The sequence below is a fragment of the Camelus bactrianus genome, chromosome 16 (genome assembly GCF_048773025.1).
Source record: "Camelus bactrianus isolate YW-2024 breed Bactrian camel chromosome 16, ASM4877302v1, whole genome shotgun sequence".
NCBI classification, from domain to species: Eukaryota; Metazoa; Chordata; class Mammalia; order Artiodactyla; family Camelidae; genus Camelus; species Camelus bactrianus.
The window spans coordinates 17,217,007-17,240,573 of NC_133554.1; the positions used below are offsets into that span (position 1 = coordinate 17,217,007).

At 41.3% G+C, this 23,567-nt stretch overlaps 1 protein-coding gene across 1 annotated transcript in view; it reads right to left on the reverse strand.

Moving 5' to 3' along the window:
* ANKFN1 (ankyrin repeat and fibronectin type III domain containing 1) overlaps nt 1-23,567 on the reverse strand; it is a 335,257-nt gene that overhangs the window by 143,263 nt on the left and 168,427 nt on the right. Inside the window, exon 3 of the mRNA XM_010951115.3 lies at nt 5,264-5,398. The gene's annotated coding sequence lies outside the window, so the exon portion shown is untranslated. The remainder of the gene's footprint in view (nt 1-5,263; nt 5,399-23,567) is intronic.

Here is a 23,567-nt window from a genome sequence, read left to right on the forward strand (position 1 = left end):
ATGCAAACAAACAAACAACCAGATGTGTTTCCTTGGGATGCCCTGGCTTGTTCACTTACAAACCACTTATGTTTGTTTTCCCTCCTTCCATGACTCATCTCCCTTTTCCTTTCACTCTTGATGCCGTGAGGTTGTATCTCCCAATACCTAAGAGAATATTCACAATTGACTTTGCTCAAGCTTTGTTTTCACAGGCTAAGACAAAATGTAATGATAATTCTAGAAGTTGGTACTGTTATTACAACTTCATTTTACAAACAAGAAAACTGAGGCCCAGAGAGGTTAGGTAATTTGTCCAAGATCCCACAGCCAGTAAATGGAGGAGGCAGAATTTGAACTCTGATTCCAAAGCCCGTGCTCTTAGCAACTCTGCTATTGTTCTGCCTGGGGGAGCCTGGTCAGGCTGCCTGTCAAGTGTCTTCTGAGATCTTGATTCAAAGACAAGATCTCGTCCTCATTATGAGTTCTGGCAGCCCCAGAGTTCCTGTTTCATAGGAGCTTGGTTGTGGGGGCTTTCTTATTGTACCTGTACTGTGAAAAAAGATCTGAGCCAGTTTGGATGAGAAGCGGTTGTAAGACAAAGCATATTTAGAAACAGGAGCTCTAGCTGTTCTTGACAGCTCAGTGGACAGATACGTTCAGTGAAGGGAACATTTCTGACTGGGACAGGATTGCCCTTCAGGCTGTGATGTGAACTGGGGACCTTCAGTCTTCAACCTGCCTGTCACTGGATAGAAAAGAAAGGGTGACCGCCCTCCGCCGGCTGTTAACATGACGGGTATGTCTTCGATTGCTGAAGTCTGGCCAGTTCTATTACACTGATGATATGTAAGAGGGTGGAAGCATTCTTTCCAGTTCTTGTGCGTTTTTTAAAAATGAGATATTCAGCTATTCAGTGATAAGTTTTGAAAAGTCAGCTGTGACTTCACAGCAAGAAGAAGACTGATTTTTGAAGTCTGAAAGCACGTTTATGAGGAAGAAGGAGAAAAGAATTAATGCTGGTCCTATAGTTCAATAATCCCTTATGGACGATCAGCTTTGTCACCTGCGTATCCTGTGATAGACCCTGGGGGCTCAAAGGGGAAAAAGACAGGGTCCTCAGAGGGTGACCAACTGTCTTGGTTTGCCTGGGACTGTGGAATTTTCAGGATGCAGGACTCACAGTGCTAAAATGGGAAAGTCCTGGGCCAACTGAAACAAGTTGATTACCCTACCTGTAGCCCAAGGAGCTCATAGGCTAAAAAGGAGGACAGTGATGCAAGGGTATGTAGCTTTGAAATAGGGTGCTATGTGAAATTACAGGATAACAACAATATATTTTACTTCCATAGCACCTTCTGTGAGCCAGGAGCGATTTCGAATAACGCCTTTATATGTAATCGGTTTGCCAAATCCCACAACAGCCCTATGAAGTAAGGACTATTATCACCCCCATTTTACATGGTAAGAAATTGAGGCACGACTAAACAACAGATCTGAGGTACAAACCCTAGCAATATGAGTTTAGATTTGATATCTCAACGTCTAGACACTGCTCTCAAATGCCTAAGGCAAAGAAGTAACACAAAGGGGTAAGTGGGTGACAGGAGGTGGTCTTGGGAGAAGGGGGTGGGGAAATGGGTGAGAGAAGGTGCTCCCGAGCAGGAATTTAGAACAGTGAATGAAGAATCTGTAAGTAGGAAGGAAGGGGAAGGGCGTTCCAGGTATAATAGCTCAGGGGAGGACATGGAGACGCGCAGTGCCACGGTGTTTGCCACGGTGTTGCTGGTAGGTCAGTGCCCGTAGGCATCCTAATGGTTCTCTTCTGGGCTCTGACACATTCAGGGGTACATTTCACCCGCCATGCCAGGGCCTTGGGAAAGAAACCTGGAGCGGTGGTAGGGCCAGTCCATCAAGGGCTTCCCATGTATGCCATGATAACGAGCACAGACTTCAACCTGCTCCCAGCAGGGAATCCCTTAAGGAAAAGCTGATTTTGCCTTTTTTAGAGAATTACTCTGGTGGCATCCAGAGGGTGGTTTGAAGGTGAGTGGGGTGTGGAGGGACCAGTGACAAGAGACAACCAAGGATGAAGGTCTTGAAAAAGTCTCTTGAGAGCTGGTGACTTCCACTACAGTATATGACAACGGGGATGGAGAGGGCCGGACAGATTAAAAAAATGAAGAAAGTAAAATGGATCAAGCTTGGTTAGTGATTGGATGGAGGGGCTGTGCTGAAGGAATCAGGAAATCGGAAGATGACTTCTACAAGCTTTGCTTGGCTGACTAGGTGCACAATGGTTCCACCAATAATTAAAACAACAACAACAACAACAAGAAATACAGGAGGAGGAGTGGATTTAAAGGGGAAAGACAGCGAATTCAGCTTTCCACAGTGTGACTCTCAAGGGCCTAGAGGAAATCCAGATGATACTGTCTCATCCAGGCATTCCACACAAAAAGGAGGCAGCTTGTCCCAAAGGCTACTTAGTTTTCTGATCAAGAGTGAAATAATAATTATGAGGGAAGTTCTTGGAGACAGGTATGAAATAAATGCAAAGCAGAAGAATTAATATAATATTAACGCAACACTTTTTGGGTTTCCCCTGAGGTAGAAAACTTTTTGGTACAATCGTTCATGATAAGGTATCAATGGCTTTAGCATTCCTCCTAAGAAATATCTATATTTTATAAAAGACAGCAATACCTAACTGAATCCCCGATGAAAGAATTTCAGGTACCTTAATCCTAGAGATGGGACAATTTTTTTTCTTTTTTCTTTTTTTCTCTTTTTTTTGGCAAATGAGCCTCTAGAATTCCTCAAATCATAGTACATTTGCAACTGCTAATTCCACGCATATGCGTATGGGGGTAATTTGAACAACTCAGAGTTGTCATAAATTCCATCATGGATTCCACTAATCCTTGAGTTAACTCCCCCCAAATATTTCCATGTTTGTTTGCTTCAAAACATTTAAGGCCTTCAGTATCTTGTCATCCTAAGAATAGAAAATCAATTACTGATCAATAATGAAAAAATATTTACATGACCTATTTATTTGAATTTGAAGTTTTTTTTTGTTTGTTTGTTTTTTTTTTTTTTTTTTTTAATGCCAGTGAGGAGCTCTATTCTCCTCCTCTGATTCCCTAAGTGTAATCACGTTTCCTTCAGAGTGCCCTGTATCCCTTAGGCGGGGGAGGGGGCACACATCTCCTATTACCTCTCATCTGTGGGTTTCCGTTGCATGGCCTCTGGATAAGAGTGCCTGAACGATGATCTTTTAAAAAATTTTTTTGTAAGATTTCTCTTTTAGGGGGCTGGTAATTAATTAGGTTTATTTATTTTAATTTTTTTTTTTAATGGAGGTACTGGGAATTGAACCCAGGACTTTGTGCATGCTTAGCATGCACTCTCCCACTGAGCTGTACCCTCCCCTCATGAACAATGATCTTGATAACCTGTTGCATCCTTTAACAAGAAAGATTTAAGCAGTATCTCATGGATAATTAACTTATTTAGCACTTCTTCTTTGAAACATTCTGGAATGGAAGGGATGCAAGAATGGAGATCCAGGGAGAGTAACTGAATTTCTCAAAGATACGCTCTTTGTCTGGGAACCAACAAAAGGGACTTGCTTTCCTGACATCCCAAACCACTAAGCCATTCTGTCTCTTTCCTGTTAAAATGCCATCCTTTGTGAAACAGCCAAATCACATGGGAGAATGACCCTGTTCTTGTGATTGAGTGACCTGGGGATACTTTCTACTAGGCAAAACGTCACCCATCTCTCAGATTTCCTAACTTGGTTTTTATTTAGAGAAGCATGCTGCTCACTGTTCCAACATTATCCATCGTTGTCAGCATCCAAAGCCACAGCTTCATCTGAACAGCGAGTGATATACTGCAGAGAGAGTGCACCAGAGACATTAAACTCTGTATGATGTTTGTATGGACTCTGAGCCCACCGGAGATGGATCGATGCTGCCCTCAATTCTCGCAGTAGCCAGGCAAACAAAAGACTAGGAGGCATGGTGGTGGTGGTGGTGGTGGTGGTGGTGGTGGTGATAGGAAACGCAATAGCTTTCTCCATTTACTATCTCCCTCTGCAGAAACTGGCTTACCTCTTACTTAGGAAATGAAGAAATTAAGTGAGTATGGGGATTTGGTGGGGCCTAGCACAGAAGCAAACTCAGCCTTGATTATCAGTGGTACTTCCAGCAGACTTGGCTGGGCCAACAACCAGCACGGGTAACAGGGCACTTAAAACATCCCACTTTCATGAATGAAGGGCTGCAAATGGCAAAATATCCTTTCTTACGGGTGAGTTGTATTCCATCACATATATGTGCTGCATCTTCTTTATCCATCCATCTATGGATGTGCACTCAGGGTGCTTCCATGTCTTGGCAATTATAAATAATGTTGCTGTTAATAGTAGGGTGCATGTATCTTTTTGAATTAATTCTTATTTTGTGGTGGGCTTTATTCCTTTGATAACTATGTAAGTTTAACAAGCTAAAGCTCTAAACATTCTTAGAAACAATGAACAGTACATATATGTAAAATTTAAAAATATGTGCAGTAAAAAAAATCCCACTTTCAAACTTTGTGCATCCTACACACCATATATCTTCATGGACTCAAGAAAGGACTTAAGAGACATGGGTGCAAAAGTGGCAGTTGGTCAAGCAAGGGTTTGCATGAATGTGTACTGTGTCCCCTTGGCAGATATCCTCACCAACAGAGTCATGAGGTTATTTATGATCCTGCCTATCCAGGATGGATGGAATGCTGGCATTCTGCTCTGTATGTCCAGCCTGAAAACCAGATTAAAGACAACAGTGTGCCTGGATTTATATTCAGGATTATCAGCACGATGGGATCCATCTTTACCTGATCCCACAGGTATGTGATAGGCACTCAGGAATCTGAGTGGAAATGACCTTATACAACAACAAAAAAATAATGTCTTTTTCATATCAAGTGCTAATCAGTTATGCAAGTACTACATGCCCTGAAGCCTACTGCAAACAAAATGCCCACGTATCAGAAATGGGGCTCCTGTACCCCCACCCTTGCCTATACACATGGTCTGTATGTGCTGTTGCAGACTGCTGTGTATGGGCTCAGGTGCATTCTTTGTGGACCACCTGCAGCTAACTTTGGAAGACGCAGATTTTTTTTCTATTATTTAAACTGCAGCAACACGTACACATTTAAAAAATAATCGGTAACTAAGAAAGCTCCATGTTCACACGAAGAAAGAACGATAAATTGGACTTACCAGCTTAGGTTGTTGGAGGCAGCAGAGGAACAAGTTGTTGGTAATTGTCCAGGGCTCTCATTCAATAAATCACATTGGCTTTGCTTTCTCCTGTGGCTCAGCCTCTGCGCAAAGCAAGCGAACCTCCTTCCTATTCTGTGTAAAGGATAAAATGCGAAGAGGATCACTACAGGCACGAGCCGAAGTCCGTGATCACTAAGCTACTCTTAATGCAAAATAAAAGAGCAAATGATGCACAGGGAGAGAAGGGAGGGAAGAAACAGCTTGGCTCGGAATCTAGGTGTATTCTCGGGACTGCAGCCCCGGGAAGGCTTGATTTCTCAGGCTCTTGTGCGTGTGGTAAAAGGATGCCATGACTTCTGTACGTCTTTAGCCTACGGTATCTGTGAGGTCCATTAGGAATGGCAGGCAGGGACAACAAGCTTCAAGGCAGACAAGACTGAATTGGACCCGACTGTTACTCAAGGATGAGCAAAGGGGCAGTGAGGCAGCCAGTTAGCTTGCACTACACGAAGTGCAGGGAAAGAAGTATTGTCTGGCGTCTGAGAGCCCAGCCAGCAAACTGTGACTGCAAATGACCTGCAGGTCTCCAGGGGCCAGACAGCCCCTTACTCCCAGAGCTGCCTGGGACCAGAAGCCCACAGGTGGCAGCCACATCCTCTCACCTCGGGGCACCCGTACCATCCTTTACAAGCTCCCTGCAGGAACAGGGGGCATCTTTAGAACGCTCCCAATCCAGTCAGGGCTGTTCAGCCAATGCTAGAGTATATTTTTGCCTCAGTAGGTTCTGAGAAAGTAGGGACTTAGGCCACTGAGAGGTTCGGGCTTAGGAAGAAGATCCCAGTGCTTCTCCCATGCCAGCCACATCTGGGTGCACCTGACTCCTTTCACAGCATTGCCCTTTACCTGACCAACAAGCCGCACAGAGTGGATTTCCTAGAAAGCCACTTACGTAGGTACATTTCATGTTTCTCTCTGAAATGAAATGGCAAATGACCCTCACTGGCTGCTTACTATGTTTAGGGAGACACTGCTGATAAAGAGCACGTATGAATACTGCACACGCACGCACCCACGTGCACACACACATGTGCACACATCCCTAGAATCATTGAGAATAATTCTAAAGCTCTATTCAGATTCTCTCTCTGCCAAATGAAAGCTTAGCTGCTGTGATGGCTTCAGAAATAATTCCAGACCCTTCTACTACGCACTGACTCTGGTTTGTTACTTAGACCTGGAGCTGAGTCAGCTTCCCAACTCTGAATGTGATTCGGTAGCAAATCAGGAGAGAGTCTCTTCGCTATGAACAAGAGGGTGGAGTTTGGCCTGGTAATTAATTAGAATCCTGGGAGTGGCATCTTGTGTTCCTGAAAATCGGACCCCTTTCTGGAGACAGCATCTCACCCTGGCAGTTCACTGGTCTCCAACAGGTGGCCGTTCTGGAGCTGGGATCGCGGTAAGGCTCAGTGACACATTAACCTGGGTGTCCAGAGGAGGATTTCAGCTAAGCTTTCCACGATTGTTTTACTTTTTCTTGTTCAAAAGCCAAAATCTCTCTCCGGAACATTTTTTCTCTCCTTCTCTCCTTGGACTTGTTCGTCCACGGAAGAACTGCTAGAAGTAATCTAATTTGGGAATACGCATGCCCTTGAGGTTGAGAAGGCTATTTTTTCATCAAGGATTAAGAAAGAGTCAGGCTACCCTTTCACAGCTTAAGCCCAAATGATTGCCAGGTAAAACTCTACCCTTATCTCTAGGAAAACTCTGACTTGAATGCAGATTTACTTAAATTCCATCTCCTGGGGTAAGTCAGGTGACCCTGAGTAATTCTACTAAGGTGAAGGGCTGCCTCACAGGGGTCATTAGTTCAATTGCTATGCAGACCTAAGGGGACAATGCCTCTAACAGTGGCATTGCTTTCCAGAGCCAACGCTCCAGTCTGAGTCATTTCATGAGTCTATTGCAGAGGAAATCCATTCATTCATCCATTCATTTATTAATCCACTCTTCAACAGGCGTTTATTAATACTTAGTAGGCTAGCTACACTGGGCCAGATACTTTAATGTTACCAAAAGCCTATCCCCTAGGTGTAAACTCCTTAACATACTTCACTGGAGTTCTCCATAATTTGGTTCCGCCTATCCCTGTAGCTTAATTTCTTGCCACCTTCCTACTTGCCTTCCATGAATGTCTTTCAGTTCCTAGGATGTGCCATCCTGTCTATTAACTCCAGCATTCTACATATGATTTTCCTCGGTTCAGTCCCTTTTGTGTCTGGCTGACTCATGTGTGGTCTTAGAGTCTTGACTCAAACATCATCTCTCAGGGATATTTTTCTGCCCCTGGGCTGTTAGAGTCCTGACTCTGTGGTCCTGTAGCACCTTGTCCTCTCCCATCATTATACCCATCACATTTTTAACATCAGTCATCCCATGTTACTCTGAGAGTTTAAGTGCAAAATCTTCTATTCACTGTTCTAGCTCCAGTGTCTAGCAGAGTTCCTGGCACACAGAAGGCAGTCAAAAAAAAAAACCAAAAAAACAAAAAAACAAAAAAACAAAAAACAAAACCCAAAACAGAAACAAAAAACATTTAGTGAGTGCTTTGTGGAAGTGCTTCTCAAAGAAGAACAGGGGTCTGAGAATTGAAAGGAACCCTAAAATTCACTTAGCACATCTAATTAAAAACCTTTATGTTTTATTTTTGGAGGGGGGAGGTAACTAGGTTTTTGTTGTTTGTTTTTTAATGGAGGTACTGGGGATTGAACCCAGGACCTTGTGCATGCTAAGCACATGCTCTATCACTGAGCTATACCCTCCCCCTCCAGTACCTCTAATTTTTCTTGCCCAGTGGCCACCACTGAATGCTTATCTCCTCTGATTATTCCCTCTCGAGTAATCTCAGGCCATACTAATCACACACCTGCTTTGTCCCAGGCCTCCCAGCACTTTGCCGGTACGTTCTCACTTTTTGTTCTCAGCTGTTTCCTGGAGTTTGTCTCATCTACAAACGGATATTCTCCGTAACACTGAACATAAATCAGCAATTATTTCATGCTGATTCATTCAACAAGAAACACCTGAAAAGGGAGGTCAATGACCAGAGTCTTGCTTTAGGAAGACTGACTGGTTTTGGGGGTAGGATGGGTTGGACCAGCCAGCTCTATTAGACAAGGCTCTAATAATAACCACAGCCCAGAGACGGCCTTAAAAGCAGCCTTGCCCTTTCTTTCCCCCCGCCCCTCCCCCATCACCCCACCCTCCATATCATCACATCGGTGTTCTCATCCGGAACACTGAGAATGTTTGTTGCATACTCAGCACTTCCTCTCCACCCAAGTCCACCCCCACCATTAGCTCACTTAGGTTATTTGTGAATGTGTCTCACTGATTAAAGCTCCTATGAAGACAGGGATTGCATTTTAGTTATTTCTTATTTTCCTCCTCCAGTCCTTACACTGCCTGGCCTAGTGTGTTACAGATACTAAACACTCAAAAAATATCAAGAAAGAAAAGTGTTTATGATATGCAAAGCACTGGATGAAACACTCTGGTGTGGAGGGGTACAAAGATGAATGCGACATCTTTGAAAGATAAAAGAGATCTATTTAGTGGGGGAGATGCAATTTATTATAATAGAGGGCAGAGTTTTAAAGTGTCCTAAAAAAGTATAAGAAATGTGCTCAGGGAGCACAAAAGAGTGATTGCTTCCTTCTGGGATGCTTAGGGAAGATGCACAGAGAAGGCTGCATTTCAACTGGATCTGGAGGAATGACGGTTGAAAAGAAGAGAAGGGAATGGAGTCACTGCATAGAATTCCTGGAATATTTGGGGAATGACAAGCAGTTGGTTGTGCTGGTGTAAATGGTGATGAGAGGATCTAGTGGAATTTCGGTTCCAAAAGTAGGCGGGGGCTAGAATGGGGAGCGCTCAGACACCACGTGGAACAGTTTGGACTTTATCCTACTGGCAACAGAGATCTGAGCAGGAGAATGTCAGTGTAGCTGATTAAAGATCCCTTGGGTCTAGCCATCACGGCCCATGGGACACACTTTGGAGGCAGAACGTACAGGATTTATCAATGGTCCAGTTGAGAGTAGGGGAGGAAGTGAGCGCGAGAAAGAAGCTGAGTTTAACCTGCATGATGGTAGATGATGGTGACATCACTCAATCCCAGTACACAAACGTAGTGATAATTTAGGAATTCAGGTAAATGGTCTAAGCACCTTTTGAAGACAGAGGAAAGAGCGGGAAGCAGTCCTTGGAGCCAGGTGTATGCGCCTAGGCTACTATGAAGAAGCCATTTAGCAGCAGCTAAAGAAGTCAGTGCCAGCTGCGATGAACTACCTCTGGCAACAGCAGGGCCATTTGCAGCGGAACAGGTGTAGAGTTTCCCTCTAAAGGGGACTCCCGATTAAATGTGAGGGTCTGCAGTTTCCCATGTCGGGGTTGTTTAGCTCAGTGGAAAGAACCCTGGTTTGGGATGGGGAGTTTCAACTCGAGACCGAGAGCTCTCCTCACCAGCTGTGTGACCTTGGGCAAGTTACCTTCTCCCCTGAGGTCTCAGCTTTCCCACTTGTAAAATGAGGGAGTTGGGTCAACTCAGTTCAAAGGTTCCTTTTAGTACCATCCTGTTCTCTGATCTGTGAAGTGCAACATTTCAAATTTCAGAACACTTGTGAAATGAGCCCGGTGCCCACCAACACCAGAAGCTCCTCACGTCCACACTCTCCTGCAAAATCACGCCCCTATTTTGAGAATGTTCCTATATCATAGCAAATGCATGTCTGCCCTGTGGTTAGTTCCATGTGGTTTGTCGGTAAGACATCAGTTTAAACTGATCACTTTTTCATGACCATTTTGTAACACTTTTTCACTTTTTCCTCAGCATTTTTTTTTTTTTTTGAGGGAGTACCTTTTCATTGGAGTCTCAAAATTAAATTATGGGAAAAAAAAGTGGTAGTCCCTTACTGTGGTCAGCAAAGAGTTTTGTCCAGCCTACTTCCCTCTCTAATCTCCTGACCTTCCTTTAGGGTGTGGTGGCTCGGTAACGGCTCCGATTCTTTTTTCAAAAATAAAATGTGCTACTTATCGAAAGCTGTTAAAAAGGAGACAAAAAATAGGAAAAGAAAACTAACACCCCAGGGTGTATCTGAACATGCTTATTATGTGCAAAGTTGTTAGTAATGAATGTGAAGCTCTTCCGCCTCCTCCCTCTCAATTTCTAAGCCCCAAAGAAAAAAGAAAACGGGTGGGGGAGGGCATCAGCTATTCAATCCCAAGCAGACCTTTTCAAAAGGTGCAGACTGTTCATAGGCACAGTATTTCATTTTTGCTTTTTCTTTTTTTATTGAAGTATAGTCAGTTACAACGTGTCAATTTCTGCTGCACAGCATAATGTCCCATATGTCCCACAGATATATTCGCTTTTGGCACGGTATTTCTTGATTATTTTGTTTAAAGCACCCGTTGACCTTTCAGACTAAAAGTAAAGGTCCCCAAATATACCGAGAAACCTTCTTTTGGATTTTTTTTTTTCTCTAAGTCTTGGAAACTAGACTCATGACGTTCAAAAGGACTCTTCAAAAAAGAGAGGGTCCGTGTGATTTCTAGTGTGATTTGATGACAGGCTGTTTATCTGAACTAATCATGTGAGATTTTCCAGTGTTGCATTTTTGAGAAATGGGATTCTCTTAAAGGAGGTTACAAACACTTCGCTGAAAGCTTTCCAAGAACGGCTGGCTTCATACTGCCTCTCGGCAGCCTCTCGCTGGGCTGTAGCACCGATGTGATAATCAGGGTCCTGCTTCTGAAAAGTCCTCTTGTTCTGGCTGCAGCCCTCCTTTCAGTCATCATTAGAATTCTCAAGCTATGAATCCCCTATTGTCTGGGTGAGCCCGGGATCCCCACCATGCCGAGGAAGGAATGTGACCCTCCTAGGTCTGGCTCTAAGTCTCAACCTTATCCAGCAGGTCACAAAGCCCCATTTATACGCAGCTCCTAAGTTTTATCATAATTCTTTATCTGCTCAGCCCCATATATCCTCCAGGGCGGTCAGGAGACGTTTGGTAATGAAGCCCATTTATCCTCATTTTCTCAATTGGCACGCTTAAAGTTCGAATATTTATGTTCACACTGTCCTTATTCTGGATGTCAAGGATACTATACCAGACAAGTCGCACTGCTGAAGGATAACTGGACTGCGCAGAGGAGTCTGATGCTTCATGTGGGTTGTCGTATCACCAATCACTGCATCAGGAATAGTTACTTTTAATAACTCAGTGGAAAAAAAATAATAAATGCTGCCATTTATCAAACACCTCCTGTGTGTTGGGGGCAGCAATATCGCTGAATTCTCACACAAAAGAGGATTATCCACTTTTTACTGACGAGGAAACTCAGGTTCAGAGAGATGAATTGACTGGTTTGTGTGCACTCAGGGGCTGAGCTGAGACTCAAACCCAGATCTTTGACTGCCAAACCCATGGCATTTGTCCCTTACCAGAAATACAGTTTGTGAGTTGTTTTAAATTAGTATAACATACTTATTTTTTTTTAAATCACAAATACACGAAGAATTATGAACTTAGGGCTGTTAAAATGTTTTGGCCAAGTAAGTCGTGAGATCTGCTCTGATAAACACTAATTAGCACCATCCCACGTCAGTGGGAATCTGTGGCATATACTTCACCTATCAATAGGTGGCAGCATTCACCTAAATCTTTCCAAGAGGAATTAGCACAGGCTACTTCTCCTTACAGCCATCCCCGAGGCCATCTACATTCTTTGAGGCACTGGATCTTATCATCAGGAATAGCATTTACAATACGTGGGTTGCCAAGTGCATCCTGATTGTGCCCCTGTGTCGTGAGACCTGGAGGGCAGTGAGGCTGTCGAGAGGTTTCGAGCCATCCCAGAGACACTGGGACCCCTCTCCGTTCACAACAGTCATTTGGGCTCTTTCTCTGGGGGAGGCTTTCATTTGCAACTCAAAGCCAAAACGACTTTTGTGTCTTCTCTTACTTTAAGAATTCTGTGCAGGCTTCTCAAATATTTTAAAAATAAGACTGTTAACTCATGCCCTAGAAATTGATAGCTCAATGCAGTCATACTTCAGAGAAAGAATTTGCTTAGATCAGGCCAATAAAGCAACTGGTAGACTACACGGTTTCAAAACCCTATGTACATGTCCACCTGCCCATCAGATCACATGAGTCTTCACCAGGGAGCATGAAAACTGGATTCAGGATTCATTCAGGTAAGTAAGGGTTCAGAATACAAGGCGATGTAGTCAAGCTCATGAGTCTAAATACTGACTGCTGGATTTTAGGCAGACTTTTCCTCCACTTCTTCCTATTCCTATGTATTCTCCTCCTCATCCGCCTTCTTTTTCTTTTGTAAAGGAAATCTTAATAGAAAAAATATCTGCAGTTAAAAGTAGGTCTCTGTTTTCCGCCTCATAGGATTTACTTTTATAAAGTCAAGAAGACAGGTGTGGTGGCAGAAAGAAGGACAGACTGCAAGATTCTTAGCCCCGTCTTCATGCTGACACCTCCACTGTCATTTGGGGTACTTGGAACTGATCGTCACCCGTGAAGATGATGAAGGGTCCTGACTCTCAGAATGAAGATGTCAACTCAAGTAAGACTCTCGGGATAACAGAGTCTCTCAAGAGAATTCAGACTGGTTAGTGGACGAAGGCAGGAGGGTTTGGAGACTGCATGTTAACTATGTTCCCCAAATGTGAGTGAGTGTCTTTCTCTTCTCTTGCTGTGGTATTCATAACTAATTTAGTGTTCTCAGCACAGTCTAATGGGCTCTACTTTTCCTAACTGAACTGAATTCTCCATGAGGGCAGGAATCAGGCCTCACTAACCTTTGAATTTGCCTCTCAGCTCACGGATTGGGACCCTGTGCCTGGTAGATGGTGTTCAATGCACATATGTTTAATTCAACTGAATTAAAGAGAACTCAGAGGAATGCATTTTATACTTTACCCTTAATTAAAAGAAAAATTGCTACTTGGGTATTGGCTACTACGTGTGGCTCACATTTCTTGTTTCTCACCTAGGTCTTGCATTTCAGGACAGCACTGGTAAGTGCCTGCCAAAGCCCACCCCATCCCTGGAACTATTAATTAACTAATTTTATACCTTTGGCAAAGTCACTGTGTTTTGTAGAATGCCCTGGCTTTATGAAGGTTAAATGCAGAGGCAGGCAAAAAAGCTGGTTACAAGGGACATTAAGTGACCACATCTAGTGTATCAATCCAATCACTAATGCTTCCTGCCTTTGTGGTTTGGAGATCCAATGTAGGCTAAAAAGTAGAATGCTACAGTGCTGTTTCCTGATGGTAGCTATCACCGTTGCCCATATTAGGACAAAGCTAAGCACAAGGGGAGACATTCATCTTCAAAAGCTTGCAAAATTACATTCAACCCATTAGGCATATCAGGAGATATTGCCATGCTCGGGAAATGAATTACCCAGCTGAATATCATAGGCATAATGAAGCTGTCAGCAGAGGCAGTGAGGCTGTGGATCGTCTGATTACATGTTGACTGTGCTGGCCATTCAGGGACACACCAGGAAGGAAATTGTTGTCATATTGTCTACCACATTCCCAGCCTCATCACAGCCATGGTGATAAACCTGATATCCCCAGAAGCGCATGGGAAGACAACAGTCACAATAACAAACCAGAAAGAGCATCCTTCATTCCTAGCGTGGCTGGAGTCTCTCCCCTCCTGCAGCTCCAATCTGTCATCTTTAAAAAAAAAAAATGACCATGACAAGGAGTGTAAGTTTAGGTTCTGGCCTTCCGAACAAACATTTCACCACAGGCCTCCTTAGCTTTGTTAACTTCAAAATAAGCAGCAGCCCAGCAAGAAAGCTGGAAAAGAAAGCAACGTGGATGGAATTTACACTTTTCTTATGAGCCAAAGGTGAAGGCTTAATGAGCTGCTCCTTTCTGCAGAAGGGTTGCAGCAGGTTGATATGCAGTGTCTCTTGACATCAACTGGAATCTTCTCAAAGAATCTCCTGGGACGCAACCCTTTTTCAAAAAAAAAAAAAAAAATGAAAGAAAGAAAAAACTGGCAGCTTTCTCTGTTAATTGAGGGGGTCACACTAGCAGATCTGGAAGGCCACTCCTGACACCAACATGCTATGATATCAAAAGGTTACTAGAGCACTTAGCACATCAAAGCGTATGTCCGCCGCAAACTCAAATTGCTTTCTTTCTACCCAGCTGCTCTTGGGTTGGACTGCAAACACAGTCGTCTCTCTGAGTTTGTAGGGGATTGTTTCCTGGACACCCCCGATCCCTGCCCCCCACCATGCTCAAGTCCCTGATATAAAATGGCATAGCATTTGCACGTAACCTATGCCCATCCTCCTATATACCCTGCATCATCTCTAGATAGCTTATGACACCTAATATGATGTCAACGCTATGTCAACAGTGGCTGGTGCTTGGCAAATTCTTTTGCTTTTTGGAGCTATCTAGAATTTTTTCCTGGAATTTTTTTTTTTTTAAAGAATGTCATGTAAATGGACTTGTACCATATGTAACCTCTTTTTTAAGGCTGGGTTCTTTCACTCAGCATAATGCCTTTGACATTTATCCAAGTTGCTGTGTGTATCAGTACTTCATTTGTTTTTGTTTTTGTTTGGGGGGTAATTAGGTTGGTTGGTTTATTTATTTAATTTATTATTATTTTTTAAAATGGAGGTACTGAGGATTGAACGCAGGACCTCGTGCATGCTAAGCATGTACCCTAACCACTGAGCATACCCTCCCCGCTTCCTTCCCAAATATTTTTGATCAGCAGTTGGTTGGATTCATAGATCTTAGAACCCACAGATACGGTGAGCTAACTGTATGTTCTGATACTTCAGAACTGACATAGGTGAACTTTCTTTCCCTGGAGTACAATGAAATCTACTTTAATACATATGTTATTTATCAGGAATGTTTGCTTTTTTCAAAAGAATAACTAATGCAGTTGTGCCTCACTCACTAATAGAGCCTGATATCTATTCATGTTCTCTTTGATAAAGTCAAAAAGCTGTTTCTATTGGTGGGACTGGTACTTTTTTTTATTTTTATTGAAGTGTAGTTGATTTACAACGTTGTGTTAGTTTCTGATGTACAGCATAGTGATTCAGGAACTTTTTTACGCACTTACCATATTGACTGAGAGCATTTGATCCTTTGATTACCCCAGGTCCTCACTCAGTGAATAGAGGTCTGCATGAGTACTAATCTAGGTAGTGTTGGTGGTCAGTCAAGCCACAGAGAAAATCTTCCTCCTTCCACCCTCATTTATTCTCTTCTCCTAAATGCTAGCCAAAATGGATTTTCATGAACTCTTCGAAGGAATATTTCTGTTTGGAGTGTGAGTCCAGGTTTAAGTTGAATTCTAGGCCCCGGAGACCAAATTTCCCAACAGGTCCCCTTACCCTTGGTCAACTGATCAATAGGTAAATCTCTAAAGAGGCCTTCCCTCTTTTCCAGGTTGCTTTCTCCATTTACTTTGCAGCCCGAGAGCTCCTCAGATGACAGTTGTGTGGATGACTTGGGATCCAGTTCCCGCCAGATCTCTCACCTGCCTACTGCTCTAAGAAATACCTCACCAGTTTGACAAATGGTTGATCGCCATAACTTCACGACATCGAATCTTACTAGAGAAGAGACGATTCTTTGTAACTCATCACAACGAGATGAGAATTCAAAATACTGAGGTAGAGGAGAAGTAAAGAAGTTAACTGTATTCAAACATATTAATGCAGACCCACAGCTACGGGCCAGGACCCAGCAATTATGAAGGCGGTCTACACTGTCACTTAACCCCGGAAACTGTGAATGCCACCTTACCCATTACAGTCACTCCCAGCAGAAAGGAAAAACTTCTCTCCCTTTCTCCTAAAAATGCCAGATCAGGTTTCCTGTACACAAGTCAGGAGCATCTGACCCAAAGGACACAGTACCAAAGAGGCTTTGAACAAGTTGAAGAAGAAAGAAAAAACAGGAATAAATAAAAAGAAAGCTAAAGAGGTAGTAATAATACTATTTAAGAGGGCTTTACAGACTCACCTTGTTAAAATTTAGCCTTGTCTCAGCTATTCCCATCTTTCCCTTCCAAACGTTGGCACAGTCCCTTTATGCCCGGCTCAGTTCTGTCTTCAGATTTCTGTCCCACTCCCCTTTCTTCACTCTGTCCCAGACTCTGAAGCTCCAGGAGAGCAGACATGGGAGGGGCCGAATGGGGTGCCCTGGCCACTTTGTACGACTGCTCAGCAGAGCTTTTTCAGGGCCTCCGTTTGCCAGTACTCAGCGTAATTCTTCTATGGCATTGTCAGGCCTGCCGGATGCACTTCGCAGGAGAGCAGAGGCATTGAATGGAATTAGAGGCTCAATGGCTTATTCACTTCATTCATTATCTGGGGTGGGGGGGAATCCAAGACTTTGCTCAGAGAGGATTAAAAGGACTGCAGCAGGCGCCTTCCGTCTGCGCTGCCAATCTAGCCAGGATCACCTCCTCTTGGTTTGAAAGGGAGGTCACAAAGTTCCACTTATTTCTCAGATCCTCAACCCTCCAACTCAGCGTATCAAGTACAACCAGAGTTCGTTATTCATTCTCACTGCTCCTTCAGGGATTTACCTTCAGCATCAAGGAAAAGTAGGGATTTTTGATATAGTCCAATCCTAAAATGCATTTACTTCTGAAATTAAAACACACACACAACACACACTATATATTCACCATCTCCTCTAGATACAGAAGTGACAAAATCAAGCACTTAGGAGCATTTATAATTCATCAATCAAATATTAACCAAATATTAACTTAGTGCATTGTGACATATGGGCAGGAGAAATGGTGGCTATTTTAACTGATTGGATTTTAACCCTGAAACTGCATAGGCTGCAGAGAGTTACATGTGGCCCTGTGAAACACATGTGCCCTTGAACAAGAAGAGTTTATTTTGAGCTTGGCAGCACCGAGTTGTTGAGACTGAGAGCAGGTTCCTGCCTGGGATGGCATCAGGCATTACATGGGGACCCCAGAGTTAGTGTAAAATGGTTTTGAGTTCTGTTTGAGAAAGGACCACGACTGCTTTCAGTTAACCTGAAATCATTCCACCTTTGCTTTCTCTGCTGCACCCTTGTCTAACAGACCCTCAGGTGCTGTAGAATGTTTCAGATGAGGGAAGGGGGATCCATTGCAGAAAAAAGTACAGTCTTTTGGAAACGAAATACCAGTTACAGTCAGGAAATGTGACTAAAAGAGTTGAGCTGGCTACTTTTTAGCTGTGAATCTTTGGCAAGTCACTTGACTTTAGAGACTCAATTTTCTTATCTGTAAAATGGAATCAATAGTAGTAACCCTGCAAAAGGCTTGATGAGACACATCACAACAGGAGAGGTACAAATGGCCAAAAAGCACATGAAAAGGTGCTCAACCTGATTAGTCAATGGAGAACTGCAAAATAAAGCCGCAGTGAGATACCAGTTCGCACCTGCTAGAATGGCTAACATCAAATTGTTAATGAGGATGGTGAGGAAAGACTGAATGTATGTAGATTGTGGGAGGGAGTATAAAATTGCGTAACAACTTTGGAGAACTGTTTGGTAGTCTCTTATAGGGTTAAATATAACATCCCCTATAGTCATAAGCCTTTCTACCTTGGGTTTTACCCAAAAGAGAGGAAAATAAATATCCACAAAAAGAATTGTACAAGAACATTTATCATGGCTTTGGTCAAAATAGCCAATCTGGAAACAGTCCAGATATCATTAATAGGATAACAGAGCAATAAACTGTGGTATAGTCATTCTATGGATTATTACTCAATAATAAAAAGAAATGAACTACAGAGACACATGACGTCACTGAGTGAATCTCATTTTGTTTAATTTTGAGAGGATTTTTTGTTGATGCAATTATTACTGGACCTTCAAAAATATTTTATATTATAATAATATTCGGATAATTCTTGATAAATAATTTTGGAACACACAAATTAGTTCATCTACAGCTGATGATTCTTGCAGAGCAATTTTTCTGAAAAGATGTAACTCTTCATACAAATTCATTTTGCCTGGATTCAATTTTAAATATACATAAACGTATATAATGACATTTCAATGCTTCCTCTGATATTTCCTGTAACTTATGGGGGTCATATAAGAACATAAAAGTGGTTTCATGACTTAGCACTGTATTTTTAATCATGACAAAAATTTTAAACTTGTCTTCCTCATTAGTAATTGCTTTATTCTTCATATGAAAATAATGTTTCCTTATGTTCTATGTGATGGTCTTTAAATTTAATTTCTACTTCTAGAAAAAGAAGAGCAAAATAAATTAAGTAGAAGCGAGGAGATAATAAAGACCAGAAATCAATGAAATTGAAAATAGAAAGAAATTAGAGAAAAATCAATGACACAGAGATGGCTTCTTTGAGAAGATAAAGTTGATACTTCTATTAAGACTGACCAAAAAAAAAAAAAAAAAAAAAAAAAAGAGAGAGAGAGAGAGAGAGAAGACACAAATGATCAATACCAGGAATTAAATGGGGAACATTACAGATATTAAAAAGATACTAAGGAAATACAATGAATGTTCTACAAACATAAATTTGACACCTTAGATAAAACAGACAGCTTTCTTGAAAAACACTGACTACCACAACTCACCCAATATGAAATAGATTGTTTGAATAGTCTTGCAACTATTAATGAAATTAAATTCATAATTTAAAAACACCAAAAAAAAAAAAAAAGAAATCTCCAGGCCCAGGTAGTTTCACTGGAGAATTTTACCAAATATTTAAAGAATTAACACCAATTTTATACTACCTTTCAGAACGCGGAAGAGGAGAGAACACATCTCAATTCGCTTTATCAACCTAATATTGCCCTAATAAAGCCAAAGACAGTACTGAAAAGTAAAACCACACACCAATATTCCTCATAAGCATTGATGCAAAAACCATTAACCAAATGTTAGCATTTGAATCCAGCAGTATATAAAAAGAATTATACACTATAACCAAGTGGCATTTATTCAGGGCATATAAGGCTGGTTCAATAGTTGAAAATCAATCGGTGGAATTCACCATATTAAGCGAAAGAAGAAAATTCACATGACCATATAAGTTGATGCAGGAAAAGTATCACACAAAATTCAACACTCATTCATGATAATAATTCTCAGAAAAAATAGATATAGAAGGAATATCCTCAGTTTGATTAAAAAAAATCTACCAAGACATCTATGGCTAACATTATAGTAAATGTTGAAAGACTGAATGTGTTCCCCCAATGATTAGGAGTAAGCCAAGTATGTCAGCTCTCACCATTCTTTTTCATCATAGTAATGGAAGACTTTACAGTGTATTAAAGCCAGAAAAGGCAATAAAAGGCACACAGATGAAAAAGAACTAAAACTGTCCTTATTTGCAGATGAAGTGATTGCACAAAAAAATCCCAAGAAGTCTTCAAAAAGACCCCTAGGATTAATAAGAAAATTCAACAGGGTCACAGGATACAAAATGAACATACAAAACTCAACTGAATTTCTGTATACTAGCAATTAATATAAGATTGAATTTTTAAATGCAATACTACTTACAGTAGTTCTAAAAATGAAATCGTATGTGTAAATCTAACAAAACAGGTGCAAGATTTCCACGCTGATAACTACAGAACACCGATTTAAAAAACAAAGATCTTACTAAATGGAGAGACGTATGTGTTCATGGGTTAGAAGATTCAACGTTGACAATTCTCCCCATTGTCAGTTCTTCCCAAGCTGACATGTGGTTTTATTATAACGTCTATCAAAATCTCAGCAAGATTTTTTTGTAGATGTAGAACAGATTTTTCTAAAATGTAAGTTGAAAGGCAGAGGAACTAGGCTAGCTAAAATCATCTTGACAAAGAAAACTCAAATAGGAGGAATCTGTCTACTCAATTTCAAGATTTATCATATAGCCACAGTAATCAAGACAGTGTGGTATTAGTAAAGGGATAGACACACAGATTTACAGAACAGGATAGAAGATTCAGAAATTAACCCACACAAATATGCCCAACTGAGATCTTTTGACAAAGGTGTAAAAACAACCCAATGGAGGAAAGATAGCCTTTCAATTAGTGTATTGAAGCAATGAAACATCCATTGGCAAAAATAAACAAACAAACCAACAAACAAACCAACAAACCAAAAAATAACCCAAAACACACACACACACACACAAAACAAAACAAAACAAACAAAAAAACCCACCTTGATCTAAGCCTCATACCTTATACAAAATTAACTCAAAATGGATCATGAAACTGAAATGTCAATGTGAAGCTCTAACACCTATAGAAAAAACAGCTCTTCAAGATCTAGGACTAGACAAAAGTTGATGCCAAAAGCACAATCCATAAAAAGGAAAAACTGATAAACTAGACTTAATCAAAATCGAGATAAGATGCAGAGTGGGAAAAAATATTTTCAAACCACATGCCTGACATTAGACCTGGTATCGAGAACATATCAACAACCAAAAATTAAACATTCCAATCAGGAAATGGGCAAAAGATATGAAGAGACATGTCAGCAAAGAGGATAAACAGCAAATAAGCAATAAACACGTGAAATTATACTCAACATCACTAGCCATTTAGGTGAGTGCAGATTAAAACCACAATGAGATTTTACTATAAGCTTATCAAAATGGCTGAAATTAAAAAAAATAGTTGACAACACCAAATGCTGGTGAGGATGCAGAGCATATTGATCACTAGTGGGAATGGAAAATGGCACAGTCACTCTGGAAAACAGTTTGGGAGTTTCTTAAAAAAAATAAACATGCAACTTATATATGTCCCAGCAGTTGCACTGCTAGGCATTCATCCCAAAGAAATGAAGACCAGTTTTGGCGCAAAAACCTGTACATGAATGTTTATAGCAGCTTTATTCATAATGGCCCCAAACTGGACACAACCTAGATAACCTTCAATGGATGAAAGTTTAAGCAAATTATGGTACATCTGAACCATGGAATACTACTCAGCAATAATAAGGAGCAGACTGTTGATACCCACAACAACCTGGATGAATTTCCAGAGAATTATGCTGAGTAAAAAAGCCAATCTTAAAAGGTTACATGCCATATTATTCCATTTGTACAACATTTATAAATGTCAAAATATAGAAATAGAGACGAGATTAGTGGTTGTCAAGGTAACTGTTAAGGAGAGAGTGGATGTGGTTGTAAAAGGGCAACAGGAAGGATCTTTGTTGTGATGGAAATGTTCCATTTCTTGACTAAGTCAATATCCATATTCTGGTTGTGCCATTGTTATCACAAAATACAAGTTGTTACTATTGGGGGAACTGGGTAAAGGGCACATTCGATCTCCCTGTGTTATTTCTTATGACTGCATGTGGATGTACAATTATTTCGAAATTAAAATTTTAATTAAAATGTTGATCAACTGTGGAAATAACCTGCTTTAGGAGTCTGATCTGTAACCTCCTTTCAGAATACTTCCCATTAGTAGTGGTTCTGTGGCGTGGAAACTAAAGTGAACATTAAGGAGTGGTTCTTGTAACACCACGGCTGGTCTACCCGGACGGCAGCAGCCTGGTGCTGAGCAGCAGATGGATTTTGTACAAACAGTATCTCCAGTGGCCTGGAGGGACGCTACCTGCTTTACCACTGCTTAATCACGATCTAGTGCAGTGGGCTGCACAAAATTAAAAATCAATAAGTAGTTATTGAATGTAATATTGAATAAAAGGACACTTTCAGAGATCTGCTTGCCAGCTCTTCTGCCTCAGAGTTGGACTGCGTTGGTTGTTCCTCAAATCGAATGGAATTCTTAGCAATTCCTTAGCAATGAAATCCAAGTGAAAGATAAAGTTATTTGCCTGAAAATTTGGTATCCAACTTCACTCAGAAATCAAAGTAAACAGAAAGCCAACGGAAGCCAAAGGAGGTGGCTTTGTATAGTGGACAGAGTGTCGGTTTTATATGATTTCACCCAAAAAATTCATTCCTAGGAAATTATCCTGCAGTTGTCCATTCACAAGTGTACAATAACATATAAATAAATAGCGCACACTGAATCGCAGTAGGGCTTTTAGTTACCAAAAGTAGGAATCAAAATACTCGATAGGGTTAAATAAACTACAGGAATCCTTAAAATGATGCAGAAAAATATTCAAGACAAATTTTATAAAGCAAGTTCTAGAACCATTCTAGACCCAGAAAGATATTATTGACACAGAAAGATATTCAAGACAAACTTTAAAAAGCAAGTCCTAATTTTTGTGTGGAATGTGGGTATGTATGTTTTAAGGTTGGGTAGCAAATACACACACAAAAACAGAACTACGTACTCTGTGCCATTAAGGTCGTCTCGGGAGGGGCAGGATTATGAGGGATGTAGCTCAGCGCTCTGCTAATGTACGTTCCTGTAGGTTTCTACTATTAGCTTCTATATCCAGTCAGAGGTGATTTTCTTTTAAAGAAGGACTTGTTTTGGGGTTTTAGCACTTCCATTAACTATGCAAATTTGGATACGTTACTTAATCACCACAATAAATGAACCTAGGAGCTCCAGGTTCCTCATCTGTAAAATGCGGATAATGATACTTAACTTATGAAGTTATCATGTGAATTCAGTGAGGCAAAACAAGCAACTGATCTGGCTCAAAGCAGTTCATTTATCAAGAACACCTGTATATGTTTGCTACTGCCTAGACTGCTGAAGAATGGTTGATTTCTGACTAGCTCACCTGCCTAAGACCCATGGACTCACTGAATTTTCAAAACTGGTTGCTTCCTGTCAATTGTTTTCTATTCTTCTCCAAGATCCCAAATAAAAACAACATGCAGTCTCAGTGCCCCGGCTTGGCATTCGTGTTGTTTAGACATGCCCATCTTTTACTCCTCATTCAGCCATCCAGCTCCAGAATTTCACTGTTCCATCTCCATCACAAGCTAACTTAGTGATAGAAGTCCTTCAAGGCTCAGTGTCTTCATCATTCAGTGAGTCCAACTCTTCTGCACCTGTCTCCATTTGAAAATGACAAGAGCTATGAGGACAATCTTTGACTAGACTTATTTGCAACTTTGCTTTGGGAGACGAACGTCCACATGGCTTTTTTGATCCACATGGCAGAGAAAGTCTCAGCTTGGGCCATTATATTAGAGTTCTAAACCCATAGATTGAGGTGGGATAAGCCAGCTGTATGCAGGCTTTTAGGGCATTTTGGATTAAACTCAGCCA